The sequence below is a fragment of the Dermacentor silvarum genome, chromosome 8, assembly GCF_013339745.2.
Source record: "Dermacentor silvarum isolate Dsil-2018 chromosome 8, BIME_Dsil_1.4, whole genome shotgun sequence".
NCBI lineage: Eukaryota > Metazoa > Arthropoda > Arachnida > Ixodida > Ixodidae > Dermacentor > Dermacentor silvarum.
The window spans coordinates 84,275,177-84,290,981 of record NC_051161.1 but is presented as its reverse complement, the minus strand read 5'-3'; the positions used below and the strand labels follow the sequence as shown (position 1 = coordinate 84,290,981).

Genomic DNA, 15,805 nt, shown 5'->3' with positions numbered 1-15,805 from the left:
TGAGGACTAGAAAAACCTAGATGCAGGCTTAAGCGCGCAATTTTACGACGGGAGGCAAAAGAAGGAACGTGAAGCCGAGATTTTACTTTAGATATACGTATGCTAGCTGCTACAGTAATAAGAGATAATGAATCTAGAAGAACAATCTTGGATGGGATCAAGAATATTAATGAGGGTATAGCTTGAGCCCATTCCATCACAGAAAGAATGAAAACAAGAGTTCAATAGAAGATTTCGGGATGTATAAATTTATTCTTGCTCTTCGGCATCCGTTACACTACGTTCTTAAAAGCAACCTTTACTGAAGTTTAAATAGAAATTCAACTGGTATTCTAAAGCGAATCATATATATATATAATATATATATATATATATATGTGTGTGTGTGTGTGTAGAGAGAGAGAGAAAGAAAGAATATACCGTAGACAGGCAAAAAAGCGTGCGCGCACGTGTGTGTGTGTGTGTGCGGGTGTGTGTGCGTGCGCGCAATGTTTTCAGCGCTGACTAGCTATTTAAGCCAACTGAAGGGCGAAGAAAGCCTCCTTCAGCGATAAACCCATCTTCCGTCAGCGTATACTGCACCTTACGTCTGCGTAATTCCCCTATATCATCACACCTCCTAATCATTTACTATCCTCGGTTGCGCCTCTCTTCGCTTGGCACCCTTTCTGTTGCTCCGACACACCACTGTTAGTCTACTCTTTCTTTTTTTTTTTCGTTGTTCAATACCCTGAAGGCCCGCAGAAGCATTGTCGTAGGGTTGTTACAATAAATCAAGAATAATTTCAGTACACATTCGAACAGATATTGTCTGCTAAAATAAATGAAGAACATGACATAACATGTAATGACGTAACCTGTTCAACGTCTCAGCCTCTCCCAGGCAAGCTTCCGATTTTCTTCACAGATGTAGAGCGGACAAGGAATACAATGGCGAGCCGCAAGAGCGTGGCCAAGCAGAAGCCCTCAGGTTTTCAACAGTTTTCTTCGAAAGCCAATCACAAATTCACAAATCAATTTCACCGTACACGAAAATTTACAAGTATCTGTACCTGAGGTATAGAACATATTTCTCTTATTTGAAAATTCATAAATGGGCGTCTGGTACATTGAGCCGATACACTTTTTTTTTTTTCAAAAACAGTACAATGATACAGGACATGTGACAGGCAGTTTCGTGGGGCGCTGGCTCGCTGCTGCCACGGTGTTCGCAAAAAAAAAAAAAAAAAAAAAAATATGCCAGGTGACATCCTACGATTGAAGTGACAAATTCACCACTGTCCAACTCGAAGAGGAATTTTCATAAAAGCACTAGCCAATTACGTTCGCTCGTTTCCGTGACGTCAACGCGCAGGCGACCTTCTTTCAATGCCGGCGTCTCTTGAAAACTACGTTTTTGCACAGAAGACAAGTGCAGTGTGGTTTTGTGAGACGAGCCCGGGGTGGACTCCTCAGAATGTCAGGTTAGTGTGTTTCCTCTCCAATTCATGCTGCTTGTCGCAAGTAAAGAGAAGAATGCGCTGAGCACGAGCGGCGGCCACGGTCTCGAACTCGTCCAGTTGCTTCCATGTTTCTGCAACGGTCAGACTGATATGTGATCAATGAATGATCGACTGAATGTGACTGAATTTTGCCACATTTGGCTGGTACCGACACACGGGACTTTCTTTCCCGTCTCTTCAACTTTATAGTGTTCTAGCGTGTCAGGAATTCCGGCAAACGAGAGCGGTTTGGGCGGATTTCCAGGAGAGCAGAGGCGTACAAAAGATATTGATGTGAGAAGATGATGATTATTGATTGGTCTCGCCTTTAAAACGGGGCGGTGGCAAATAGTCATCTAGCCTGCTTGTTTTACTCAGGTGTCACCGCATGCTATACATGCTTTTCATTGTAGCATTTCTGTATACATCTCCTTAATCTTTTTATCTTCCTCAAAACTTCTCCACCACCTTGTACCGCTACCTATGCCTGTAACGGTTCCGGTCGTATCAATCTCTTCCCTACTTTTTTTTCCATCAATCTAAACGTATCTTGGCTATCTCGACTGCTGATCGGCTGATGCTTCCGTCCACTTGAAATACAAGCGCTTGTGTAAGGTGTCTGGGTCCATTAGGACTTCATAAGGATGTGCTGAGTTGTCTCCGGATTTTTGCTGCAGCATACACACGCCTGATATGCTTGCGAATATTCGCTCCGGTATGTTTTTGCCCTTAGGCAACCAACGTGACCCTCAAATAGCAAGGAACTTCCCTTCGAAAATTAAATTTCTTCTCATTCTTGTAAATTCCCACGGTCTTTCTTTCCTTCTTGTTGCCATTCTTTGCATCCAATCCGCTGTCTCTGTTTCTCCCACTTTCTTTCTGATGACTTCTGGTTGTCTATTTACACTTTAAATTACCCTGTACTTGATTGCCAACTTTCTTACTGCCCCTTCCTCCATTTTGTGTCCACGCTTTTCAGGTACAGATAATTGTGCACTTCCGCAGTCCATTTCTTTTGATTCCTGTTCCTGAGTCCATGTCACCCTGCATTGCCTCATTTGTAGTATTCCGTGGGCTCCCAAAGCCAACCAACCGGCCTACCGACCTTTGGTTAACTCCCAACCGTTCAGACCGCTGGTGATGAGAGGGCTGAGCGGTGACGCCACCTGGTGGCACAGAGTGCAGCCAGCCAAACACAGACCTGATATTGCAGTAACCAAGTGTAACACATTGTAAACATTTAAAAAGGCAACGTGTGCATGATTACAAAGCTCTCGAAAATTTAATACAGCAGCAAAGTAGGATACACTTCATAACTGCAATAATAGCTCTGTGTTTGTCTGGTTGGGCTCAGCGCCACCAGGTGGCTGCACTGTGCCGCCGCTCACCTTTCCGCCTCCTTCCACCCGGCAAGACACCCAGTCCACCTGCACTTACCGGAACACCGGACACGGTAACATTGCCTATCAAGATATTTTAAGTTCTTAACTCTTTCCGTATCGCGTCCATTGGGCGGTTTGAAACGCCGCTTTCGAGACATTCGGCGCCGCTCACGGACACACTGCGCCATCGGACGTGAAAGAGGAGAAACTATATTTTTGTTTTCTAAGCCGTTCGCTTTTTTCCCGCCAAGCGGTGATTTTTAAACGCGCTCCGAAGTTTCGCGATCGCCAAAGCAGAACGCAAAAATGTCCGCCTCCGAAAACGGCGCGCGGGCTTCGGGAGATCGCAGATACTGCGATTCCGCTGTCTCTGCGGCTGATCTTCTCGATACATCGAATAGCGGCGAGTCAGAGGACGCTGACTTTTCGTCGGACTTTGAGTGTGAAAGCGAAGACGACGCAAACCAGCCCGGAACATCGGCGGTCGCAGCCCGGCACGCCCAACTGCAGTGGTTGCAGTTAAATTTTTGTAGCGGAATACCTGTTCAATTAAAAAATCTGAATTTTTTCGCAGATAGTGCCTAATCGACGGCAATGAACTTTGCATATCTCATCATGTTTGTAACATTTTTTCTTAGTCGATACAAGCACGTCTTTACAAATTTTGTTAAATTTTATCGCACAGTCTCGATTTTGACAATTTATATCTTTTTTATGACATATATCACGTTAAGAAAACTTTTATGCGTGAGAAGTGCAGTCGTTTTGCTCTCTGTTTATGTGTTACCTGAAATATTGAGTGCAGTAGTTCCTTCAGAAAAAAAAAAAAAACATCTGCCGTAACATACAAAAAACACCTATTTTCCCCATGGTGGGGAAAGAGTTAAAGCTCTTTTACAGGAAGCTCTATAAGAGCGTTCTGCATGAACTGACGACCATCGTCTTCCGTTCCGTCGCTCATGCGATGGAATGAACAAATGGCGGGACATTAGCGGTTGCCTCAAGTCAATTATCCCAGGGCACAGACCTACGGATTTGGTACAAGACAGCGGGAAACTTCGAGGGCTACAGGGACGAAGTTTTTCGCCTCGCTGCCATGTGAAACGAGGAGAACCCAGTGGTCAGCCGCACGGCGGAATTGATCCGCCACCAGGCGTGATGACGTAGTGCTAACTCGTAATCTGAGATATAAAGCATGGTTCGACATTGCAGAGCCCCTCCCTGCAATCTGACGGATTGTGCTGTAGAATTAATTGCGTGCATTGCGGCAGAGCACCCAGGGGGCCCAAAAACAAGAATAAAAGGAACAAAACTGCGCGCGACCACGCGTGTAAACGGAGTGACACGTACTCGTAGTAGGTCTGTACGGAAAGCGCTCAGACTTGCTGGTGCAGCCGATTGCTGGTGCAGCTCAGGCTTGCTGGAGCAGCAGAATGACGGCCATCAAGATCGTATTTCTCGTCCCGCGCAGCGAAGCATGGAATTAGAGCGACACGTATTTGGGTGCAGTGAAGCCCGTATTTACAAGCCCCAGGCTATAACATCTACGGTCGCAAGATGTATGCAAATATCGAAAGAGAGAGAAAGAAAATAATAATAAAAAATACATCAGGCGCACAGATATATAACTGCAGTCCACAATAACCCGGAGTCGTTAAAATCTTGGATGTCTACTATACACAGTACATGAGGTAAACCGAAGGCACGAAGATCCATGGTCGACGGAGTAATCCTTGCCCGTGGGAGCTAAGGTGCTGGAGTTCAGATCCGTGTTCCGCCCACTACTCTTCGCCACACCGCGCAGTCGACGATGCGCAGCAGATCGGACCACTCGTGATTGCTTTTGCCGCGCACCACCGCTCCGTATATATGATAAAGTTAAAGAGAACCTAGAAGACGAGGAGGAATTTGCATCCATTAAAGGCCTATACAGTTTCTCTAGCCTCGTCCATGAGATTGAATCCTTGTAATCCTCATACGGAAATCATGGCGCGGGAGAGCTCGCGTCTGTTCTCGCAGCGAGCTACTTTGGCGGTGGGTGAAAAATAACTCAGAAGTCTGGTTCGTCGCATGCGCGGTGCTGAAAGTTACCCTTCGTGTATACGTTAGACTCTGCTTGGTGTGCGCTGTAGGCGCCTGCGTCCGCCATTTCTAAAGCTCTCTAACCTTGCAGCCACTCAAAAAGGATTCGCGCTCTGATATAGCATATCTGAAAAAGCCACAGGCGCTTCCTGACGTGTATCTGAAGCCACAGAGAGGACGGAGAGCGATCGATACAGCGACCTCAGCGGAGGTAAGCAACGGAACCCCGACACTGTTCCTACAGGTAACACTATTCGCGATCGCGCAGCCTCGTTGCTATGTATAGAGCGAGACGACATATAGCGCACGTTATTTAATATCGACAACACATGCGAGACATTGTGGACAACACAAAGCCCGACCTCCGATCCTCAATGACATCCGTTGTTAAAATACAGCCCACGTCTCGCATCGCGGCTGTTTTCTTTATTACACAGAATGAGCGCGTGCGCCGTGGCTCCACTTTCAAAAACGAGTTGCCCTTCGCGCAAACACCGCGACGACACAAAGGGCCGGACGTCTTTCGTGCAAGTCGACATCCGCCCGTCACAGGAGCTGCGGTTTAATTTCCGGAGTATACTCCGGTTCCAACGAGGAATGTTTCGATCGAGCAGCGACACTGCTATACAGGCAAGGTCGTGAAGGGGCCCAAACGCGTCCCTGTATAGAGTATGAAGGTTCGTTTTGCTCTCAGCAGGCCGTAGCTGTAACGTGGGAAGTCACAATCGAAGGTCAAAGACGTAGAGTCTTTCTAAAACATGTCGAAATAACTGCGCGCGAGGTTCAGCTTTAGGACTTTGTATACTGGGGACCCTGCAGAAGCTTTGCTGTGACTAATCCCTGGATATATTTAATTCAGAGGTACATTGCTGCTTTAGTGTGATGGGATTTAGTAATTATACGGACACTCGAGGCACATTTCCAACGTCGCAGTGTTGTCCCGAATGAAGCCCAAGTGCGACGAGCAGTCCGCGCGAACTACGTGTGGCGGTTACAAGGGCAACAATGCAGAGGGCGAGCAGAGAAGGACGTTGTGGATTGACGCGCGCAGTCTTCCCGCGGGCCTAATGTTGGAGGTCTCGAGATCAAGCCCGCGTTTCCACACGGCCGGGCTAGAGGAGGAGAGCGCGCGTCTCCTCAGCCCAGTCGTGGCTGGTCGCGCGGCGGAGCGCATACGCCCCCATACGGGGCCTGCGCGCCGTACGTTGGTGGTAACGTGATGAGGATGCGCGGGCGAAGGGCGAGCAGAGATGGCTGGTGTCTTTATGCGCGCTCTTTCCGCGCGCCAGGTGTTGAGTGGTCGCGTGACATCATGTCTGCTTAGTTTATAAGCGAATGCTCAGTGCAGTTTGTAAGGTCTAAAGGACTACGAGCCTTATTTTGTGTAGCTTTATAATACTTTACGACCACTATTATTACTTCGCATTTCGGGTGAAACTGCCATTTATATTTTTCCTGGTATTCGCAATTCAATTAAATCTCACAATGTGTAGGGCCTCGCCACAGCAGGAACGCCGCTCCACGGCATTAACACGTGGCGCAAGTGGTGGAGAGAGTTTTATAATCAAACGCTTACGCAACACTCACTGAGCGCAGCATCATAGGAAGGATCCACAGTGCGCCGATAGCCGTTGTGAATCCAAAATATATAAAAATGACGCGTTCATGACCCAGCGATGAAGAATAAAGCTTTGCTCACTCGCGCCACCACAGATCGAACTCACGCCACAGTAGTGTAGCTAGAAGCTGAACGACTAGTTAATAACTTCAGCTATATCGCTCAAGATGAGCGGTTGGCCCCTTTTATGTTTAAGGATGACGTCACTATCAGTAGATTCACACATGTCGCCAACGGGTTTCGCTATATATGGCGATCGCTTCAAGATAATGCTAATTTCGCAAATTTATTATTTGAATACTGCTCCAGTACTCGACTTTAATACTTTAATATCAATTCACTTATGACTTATGACCACTCACGGACTTTCATACTTGGCGAATCTGCTATGCCTGTTTATGATAGATTTTTTTTTTCGTAGAGCTTCCGTGGACAGCAAAGTAAAAGCTACTTCCCTCTAGTGATGTCTTTGTGGTTTTTTTGCTGGTATAGTTTTATTATGTACACCACGGCCAAAGCTGCAAATGAAGAACATTGCGCGATCTCCTCGACAGCATTATTGAGGAGGAGGAGGAAAGACCTATAGTCGTGGTTTAAAGCAGAGCTGCTGCAGAGATGCGCATCCAAAATGTTCATAACGAGAATCAATTTTTTAAAAACGAAAAAGAACACTCACGTGTCCTTTAAAGTAGCAGACAGCTGTTTTCTGCACCTACCTGGAAAAAAAAATAGGACCATCATGAAACAAATTGCAAGTATAGAACAAAATCAGCACTGAGCTAACAAAACATTCCGTCGCAATCGCTTACATTCAAATTTATATGTTGCAATTTTATGACACTTTTAACAACAATGCCACCGCACGCAGGTACACAACCTAAATTTAAAACAGCGTCAGGAAACAGCGCCAGGAAATTTCGAAATCATGTGCCAGTAAGCCCAACAGCTAACACTTAAAATACAACCTAAGCGTAGTGCTGCCGACATCCAATATCAATTTCCCGATGAAAATACTCCGTCCAAAATGAAACAATTAAGGCAGACACCAGAGAAGACAAAAATGCATCTGAAACAGAAAATAAAAGAAGAAATATTGCGGATTAGCGTCATTTTTGTCCAAGAAAGCTGCACCGAAGCAGTTAGGATGACTTTCGACTGGTCCTTTCATCACATCGTTGAATTGTTTCTTCACAATTAGCACAATTAATTACAGCCCTCGCCCGACATCGTTGCAGACTGTGATTTCAAGGAAACTTGAGCACCGCGTCGCTGTCCATTTACTTTTTTTTAATTTTCTGACATATCACGGCCCTACTCTTCGCAAGAGTGCAAAGCGTGAGTGTTATGTAGAAATCGATATTTCAACCTGAAGGCTAAATTGTACAAATAATATTTTAAGCTGGTAAAATACCCTTTCAAAACTTTTTTTAGTTCATTTGGCGGCAAACGGTCGATCCCCATAGCGCAACAAATCAAGGCCACTTTTCTTTTTCTTTTTTTTATTTCGCTACGAAATCTCAATTTTATTACACCATGCGTCGTCACTAATTTTGAATTATTTTTTCGCACTTGGGCAGTTTTGAAGCAAGGAAGTTCTGGAAAATTTCTTGGTTCAGTCATTGGTTAGTTCAAAATGTTATTAATTATTCATTTACTTGTGTATTTAAAATACCGCAGGCTTTTTGAAGCCTAACAGGAGAGGGCATGCAAGATACACAGGATTTCAAGGACAAGAAAGTCGCAATACAATGTGACCAAGACGCAGTGAAATCCTCCCTTTGTAATAAGCAATAAGCTGTACCCGAGCGCAGGCGCGGTAAAAAATCCACGACGTCAAGGCGTCCTGGTGCGGTAACTGCACGGCGGCTTCGCCACAAGTCTCTCTTCTTTTTTCTTTTTGTCGCTCATGTGACACCAAGAATACTCTCTCGGCAAGCGTGACCACTCTGCAATTAAATAAGCATACTTTACTGATACAGCCTAACTTATATTCATCTTAACTACTCTTTTATACCATCCTTCGGGCACGAATAAAGCTGTACCGGTTCGTATACAGTCAAAATTCTTGCACACCTAAAGGGTGCTTGTTTGTGCCATGGCTAACGCCCTTACCTTTAAAGATGTAAAAAAGTCTTTCACACCTCGGCGAGCGCAAATTACACCCGAAATGAAGTAAACCGCAGTTCAAAATTGCGTGGACTCTTAACCACATAGCACCCACGGTAATATCTGACACGAGAATTTGACAACTATAGGTATTTAATGTTTATCTCATGCCATTTTCATGGCGACTGTCGCAGCAACCATCATGTTAACTTACCACACACACACACACACACACACACACACACACACACACACACACACACACACACACACACACACACACACACACACACACACACACACACACACACACACACACACACACACACACACACACACACACACACACACACACACACACACACACACACACACACACACACACACACACACACACACACACACACACCACACACACACACACACACACACACACACACACACACACACACACACACACACACACACACACACACACACACACACACACACACACACACACACACACACACACAGAATTGGAGGACGCTTAAGCTTCGCCTTTAAGAGTAGAACGCGACAGCGTTATCGGGACCCGTTCGCATCGTTCGTATACGGCTAGTAGGCTTCATTCACTGCAACACTGAACGTGGGAAAGCCAGCTTACAAAGTCCAAGCATACACCGATCCCCTTAAAGTCGGCTTCACTTTTAAACAGAAATGCATTGCTGGAAAGACGTTTTACAGGGGCAATATAAGAGGTCTTATATTAAAATGTGAAGGCCCTAGCACCTTTTTAATTATTTTATTAATTGTTTGCTATTACCCCGACGCGCGCACGTGTCCAAAACGAATTAGCAGGCGAAGTCCCAATTTGACGTGCCCATGATGCGAGCGCCATCCAGATATCATTTTCGTAAGTAAAGTACCCGAACGCGCGGCTGTAGGTCTGGTAGAAATGCTGGAACAGGGGTTTGTGTGTGAGTTTCCTCGTAGCAGAATTAGGTTTTCTCGTACATTCAAATTACAATCCGACGCCTAATAGTAAACAATCCGATGGCAAATCCGACGCCGAATGGTAAAGTTATACTTTACCATTTTTCTGACGGATTTCACTGTGAGAAATTCAGTTTTTGTTCACCAAAACGTTGCACCACGTGGAGGGCTTGCGCGGTCGGGGTGGTTGGGGATGACTTTCTCCACCACCCACCGACATCGCACACGCCGACGCCGGATTTTCTGCGACACGGGGCCCTTAACGCTATCGCATTAAAAGGGTCGCAGGAAAAGAAAACGTCAGCAGTCCCCTAAAAGAAACGATTTGATCCCTTAAAGGTAAGGGTGTTGTTAGCCATGGGACAAACGGAGCGCCCATTAACCCTGTCAAGGCACCTGTTTATTCTCTCTGATGAAAACTTAGTTTCATCACATTTCTTGTGCTTTCACAATCACGAAAGCCGTAAAGCCGCAGAAGAAATTCGGAATTTTCAATTGTTTATTGAGTGTTCGCAAATTTAGAGAATGTGGGCTCCACGCGCGAACTCTTTATAAAAAGGTAAGACATGAGAATTTCAACTACGTCATGTGTAGCATACTTGAAACGCACCTATCCGGACACTTGAAATGTAGGCCTGATGTAAAACATTGAGAAAACAATGAGAGAAGTGAACCCGCTACATGAAGACATGAAACTGGTACTGCGAGGCAAACATCCAGCCGTCTAACTTCCAACTCGTTTTACTAAAACCCTTTACACTTATTATTCAAGCTTGCAGCATATAAAAGTCCAATCAGAAGTGCTCAAGATGTCTGCGCCATATTTTAAGTATTAAAATTTTAATCAGTGCTTTTGACATTGGCGCACTACCTTAGCGTGCGCAATTGTGTACACAAAAGAGCTAGAGATGCTTTTTGTATTTTTTTTGTTTTCCTATACTGTATCCGTATACACGAAAGGGGGCGCGCGCACACTCGCACGAATTATGCGAGGAGGAAGAACGCTCTGCTGAAGCTTGCCCGAGCGTACACACACGTCTCTGGCCTCCAGCGTAACGAAATACTGCATGCAACTATACACTCATACGAAGCTGAATAGTTTGAATAGCGTAACAATTCCAAACGCGCTTTCAATGCGGCTTACTTAGCCTGGTGTGACACACATATACGCGCATTGTAAAATAGGCGCGAAAGTAATCTAATTTTGCCGAGGATCCCGGATGATCTGCCAACAAGTATACGTAGTCAGACGATGAAAGGGGCGATAACAACGCTTGAAGGAGACAAATAATCGATGCTCATCCTTCTTCTCTCGGAGTTACTTTCTCTGATATTTTATGGCATGGCACGACTGTGGTCACCTAAGAAAGGTCGCAAAAACACCTTACAAGAAAGATGTTAAGTTCAGCCGATGAGTAGATTACACTCCCAGAATTGCGGAGAAGCCAGCTTTGCCGTAAGCAGAGGTTTGCTACGTCAGGAAGAGGCAAAAAAAAAAAAAAAAAATGCGACAGCACTCATCTCACGATGACTGGCAACGGTACTGCGAATAGCTCTCGAGCAATGTAGCGATAAGTCGTATTTCAGGTGTGACGTTGACTTAATGCGTGTAGCGGTATTTCTCAGACTTTCGTTGCTTCCACTATATATGCCACATACTCCGAGTTCGTCCCACTTTGCAATGACATACGCTTGCCATGGTCACTTAAGAGCATGGCGACATGATGACGACTGCATGGCGCCGACGCAGTGACGACAAAATGAATGCGCATAACAAGGACGGCATGAGGACAACATGACGACGCGATATGAGGACAATGAGATATGACAACTTTATGACGACGATGGCATGACGGCGATCGTATGAAAAGGAATGCTTACTAGCGTCTGTGTACACGACGACGCAACGAAGACGATGGCATTACAACGGCGGCATAATCACGATTGAATGACGACAGTACGATTACAATACAATGACGAAGAAAAATTGACCTCGATGGAAAGAGGAAGGCAGTATGACGACGACTGCATGACGAAAATGAGGTGACGTTACTGAAGAGATGACATTAATAAAGAGACAGAGACGGCGTGACGACGACCATATGACGACGATGGCGTGACGACAACGCCATGGCGAGTGTTGGGTGACAAAGCTGGGATGACGGCGACGACCTAGTGGTCCAGGCAATTCAACAACTTGGGCCACTGGGTAGGCGAAAGAGGCTAGATAGATAGATAGATAGATAGATAGATAGATAGATAGATAGATAGATAGATAGATAGATAGATAGATAGATAGATGTGAAAGTGCATGAATGGCGACGCCATTTTTCAGCAGCTCCTCACGACGTCAGATTTTCGTGTTGTATGCGCGTGACCGTTTAATTGCTCGATAAAAATTGATAAAATATCAATTTTATCGCCAAAGAGGGTGAAGCCTGCGCGCTCAAGAGACATTCATTAAATTACGCAACATTCTCATTCGAATGCGTTGTTAATTCCTATTACTTGTTCTTCCCGACCAAAGGTCACGGGTTCGAGTGCCTTAATGGACGCTAGCTTAATTAACACGTGCCTTAATTAGCCTCACCGTAATTAACACCAATGGTCATGGGTTCGAGTGCCAAAATTAACTCTATATTAATTAATTGTGCCTTATTTACTTCGGCTTAACGCCAAATGTGGCGGGTTCGACTACCACCGAAGGTCGTGGGTTCGAGTGCCTGAATTAACCCTATCTTAATTAACACGATGACGACGGTGACCTGCGAACTATGAAAATTGTTGCGCGAGCGTTGCTTGCTTACTCGCAGTAGACGATGACGACGGTGACCCACACACCATCAGAATTGCTGCGTGAGCGTTTGCAAATAGCTAAGACACGATGCCTGGGCGGTGTAGTAAGTAAATTACTACACCGAGTCGTCATCCTGTACGACTTCAGTTCGACGACACGGTTTTCGCTCAAGGATGTTGAAGGTCGACTGAACTATGAGACATGTAAGGCTTTCGCCTTAATAAAAGATTATTTCAGACTATAGGTAAACACTCAACCTCGAGAGCTGCTGTTTTTTTTTTCTTGCACGTTAAATTACTTGAAATTTCTGGCATCCGACCGCCACTGTCTACCGCGTGGCTGCGACTTGAATCGAGGACAGCAGTAGTACAAGAGAAGGGGAGAAAAAGGGACATAGCAAATGACAGGAAAAGTGGAAAGTGGCAGCTCGATCCGCATGCGAAAACTGCTCGCCAAGCACGACTCGCGCTCACTTAAAAGGCGGAGCACGTTGCCATCCCGCTGCGCCTATCACGTACGTATGCCGCGGTTGCATGAACGAGAAGACCAGCTGGGCGGCCACTCCCGACTCTTCCAAGGAAATTGGCGAGGCCCTGGCGAGCCTTATCCTACGCTCGGGAGCTTCACGCGTCCAAAGGAGATAGTCCACACCACCAGGAGGCAAGGCCAGACCACCGATGTTACAAACGTGTTATCGCGCTCGATATGAGCTACTACGCGCAACAGCTTTGCCACACGATTTCGCGTTGTTCTAGCCCATGCTGAGCACGATAGTACGTACTATACAACGACGCCGAAGGTGTGCAACCGCCTGTGTCTGCGCGAACTCGCGGCACTACACTCTTACTATTGTTGCGCTTACGTTCCAGTTATAAGTGAAAATATTTTGCATGTTTTCCGCTCACCTAAACGGAACGGCATTCCACATACTGTACTTTTGTTTTAATTTGAATACACTTTGAATACACATGGCAACCCACCCTGAGAACATAACGTACCCGCTTCCGAATTTTCCTGAAGACGCCTGCGGACAACTGCTCCGGGAAAAAGAAAACCTCCGACGTACCACACGAGCTCTTATACCTCCGTGTGGGTCAGACCTCCCTGGTGGGTGAACCCGCCGAGAGGAGGTTACGTTACGGAGGCTGCGTGTCGGAGTCGCACTCACCCCGTCTGTGACCGCTCTCTGGGCACAACAATACCACGGTCCCTATGATACATCGTGCCCATTTTGTGACACTACGATTCAAAATGTGACAGTGACACACCTATTATGGACGTGCCCAGGACTTCACCTAAGCCGTCTCCGCCACCTACGGGCAACAGGCCTTCGGCCTGGCCGCCCACCCGACCTTGAACGATGGATTCATGGACCGTATCATCGTTCACTTATAGATTTTTTGCATGAATCAAGTCTGTTCGTGTATTTTTGATATACTTTGTATTATGCCTAAGGGCAAGCTTTCGAAAAAAAAAAACAACAACAAATATGTAGAACTGTGTTCCAGTGCGACATGCACTTCACGCAGTGCCCTATAGCTTGAGTAATGCCGCGTACAACAACGATTGTTTAAATTATCGTTGTTAAAATCTGTTAGAAGCCACAGTGTTCCTCACAACTGAGAGATCATCCTTCATCTTCGGGAGCCATCCGGCGGTATCATAAGCATTCCGAGACTGCCACATTTTGCTGCGCCCAAACCATGCGTACAGCTACTATTCAGGCGTCAGCTGGGAGCTAAAAAAAAAAAAAATATAATAACTTGGAGGACGCTTAAGCTTCGCCTTTAAGAGTGGGACGCAATAACATTCAAAGATCTCTGTCGCTTTCTTTTTTATCCACTTACGCCTCTGCGCTGCCGCTGCCATTTTACGCTGCCGAGGAGGCGACCGCCATCGGGATCGTGTTTTTGCAAGTAACCTGCCAGGGCGCGCCGCTGATGGTACGATAGAAATGCTGGAAAAGGGGTTTGTACATGTTTGAGTTTCCTCGTAACAGAATTCTGTTTTCTCGTACATTCAAATTACAATCCGACGCTATCATGTCTGTAGGTTGTGGTTACGTCGCACCTTTACGATTTTAACAGCGAAGCTGTTTAAGCCAGCCGTAATTTGTGGTTCGTATCAAGAAACTATCATCATCAGCAATGAAGAAGTAAATAAGAACTTCCCTGCCGAGGCGGGATTCAAATCCGCGTACCCACGGTCCCAAGGCGAGCGTCGTAACCCCTAGGCTATACAGCCACACTTGCAGAACATGCATTTATGAGAACCACATGATTGCGTTCGAGCTTCGTCGTCTTCGTCCACAGCTGGCGCGTTCGCACGCGCTCGTGCCAATGCTCTGCGAGGTGGAGAAGAGGTTTTGCGCGCAATGCTCGGGAGAGAGATAAAGAAAATGAGAGAGAGAGAGAGAGAGAGACGCATTCACGGAGCGGGTGTGCTGGAACGCGTTGTCGGCATTGCAACGCGGTGGAACACGGTGTCGGTGTTGTAAGCTGCGCTATGCAACGCGCAGTGATGGCCCTAAATCCGAGAGAGAGAGAGAAAGACACGTATTCACGGAGCGGGTCTGCTGGAACGCATTGTCGGCATTGCAACGCGGTGGAACGCCGTGTCGGCATTGGAACGCGGTGTCGGTGTTGCAAGCTACGCTAACCAACGCGCAGTGACGGCCGTAAGTCCGAGACACGCGAAAAGACATTATCATCATCATGAGTAATAGGATGAAAAGTACGCGCGCACTTCCTAAAATGCTGGGCTACGATCGCCCAGCTACGCTGTTTCAAGCCTTGCGCAGCCGAGTGCAAGGTTAAGCGTTTTTTTTTTTTTTTTGTTTCTGATGGATTTTACTTTGAGAAATTAAATTAGTTCGCCAACAACTCTGCGTCACGCAGAGGGTCGCGGTGCTTCGGGATTGATTTTCTCAGTCACGCACGCCGGCGCGACTACGTAGACACGGACGCCGACGCCGGATTTTCTGCGACACGGAGCCCTTAAAGCTGTCGCTTTAAAAATTGTGCAAAGCTCTCAATAGCGTTGCGCTTACACAGATCAAAACTGTGTAAGTAAGCTGGGTGTTGTGCCCAGCTTACTTTTTTTTTTCTTTTTACGCGGCGAGGTCCAGAAGATAGTGCCAAAAGCGTCGGTGAGCCGAACACCGCTCGCCTACAGTAAAGTGACGACTCAGCTTCGCTGCACAGTGCCAACACCGTGAACCGATTTACACACTTCAGGGTCCTTAAGGGCGCAAATAATCTTCAACTCGCACCGTTACACCCTTCCGGGTGTAAGAGCGTGAGTCATAGACAGTTTAAAGCACCCTGAAGGGTGTAAATTAGATTACGGTGTACTTTCTTTCAGT

General features: G+C 46.3%; 1 protein-coding gene across 3 annotated transcripts in view; it reads right to left on the bottom strand.

Moving 5' to 3' along the window:
• LOC119461528 (cytochrome b5 reductase 4) overlaps positions 1-15,805 on the bottom strand; it is a 302,295-nt gene that overhangs the window by 82,352 nt on the left and 204,138 nt on the right. For 2 of the 3 annotated variants that reach the window (XM_049673178.1, XM_037722870.2), the window contains one exon: positions 7,240-7,279. The exons of the other annotated variant lie outside the window; for it this stretch is intronic. The gene's annotated coding sequence lies outside the window, so the exon portion shown is untranslated. The remainder of the gene's footprint in view (positions 1-7,239; positions 7,280-15,805) is intronic. 3 annotated transcript variants of the gene reach the window in all.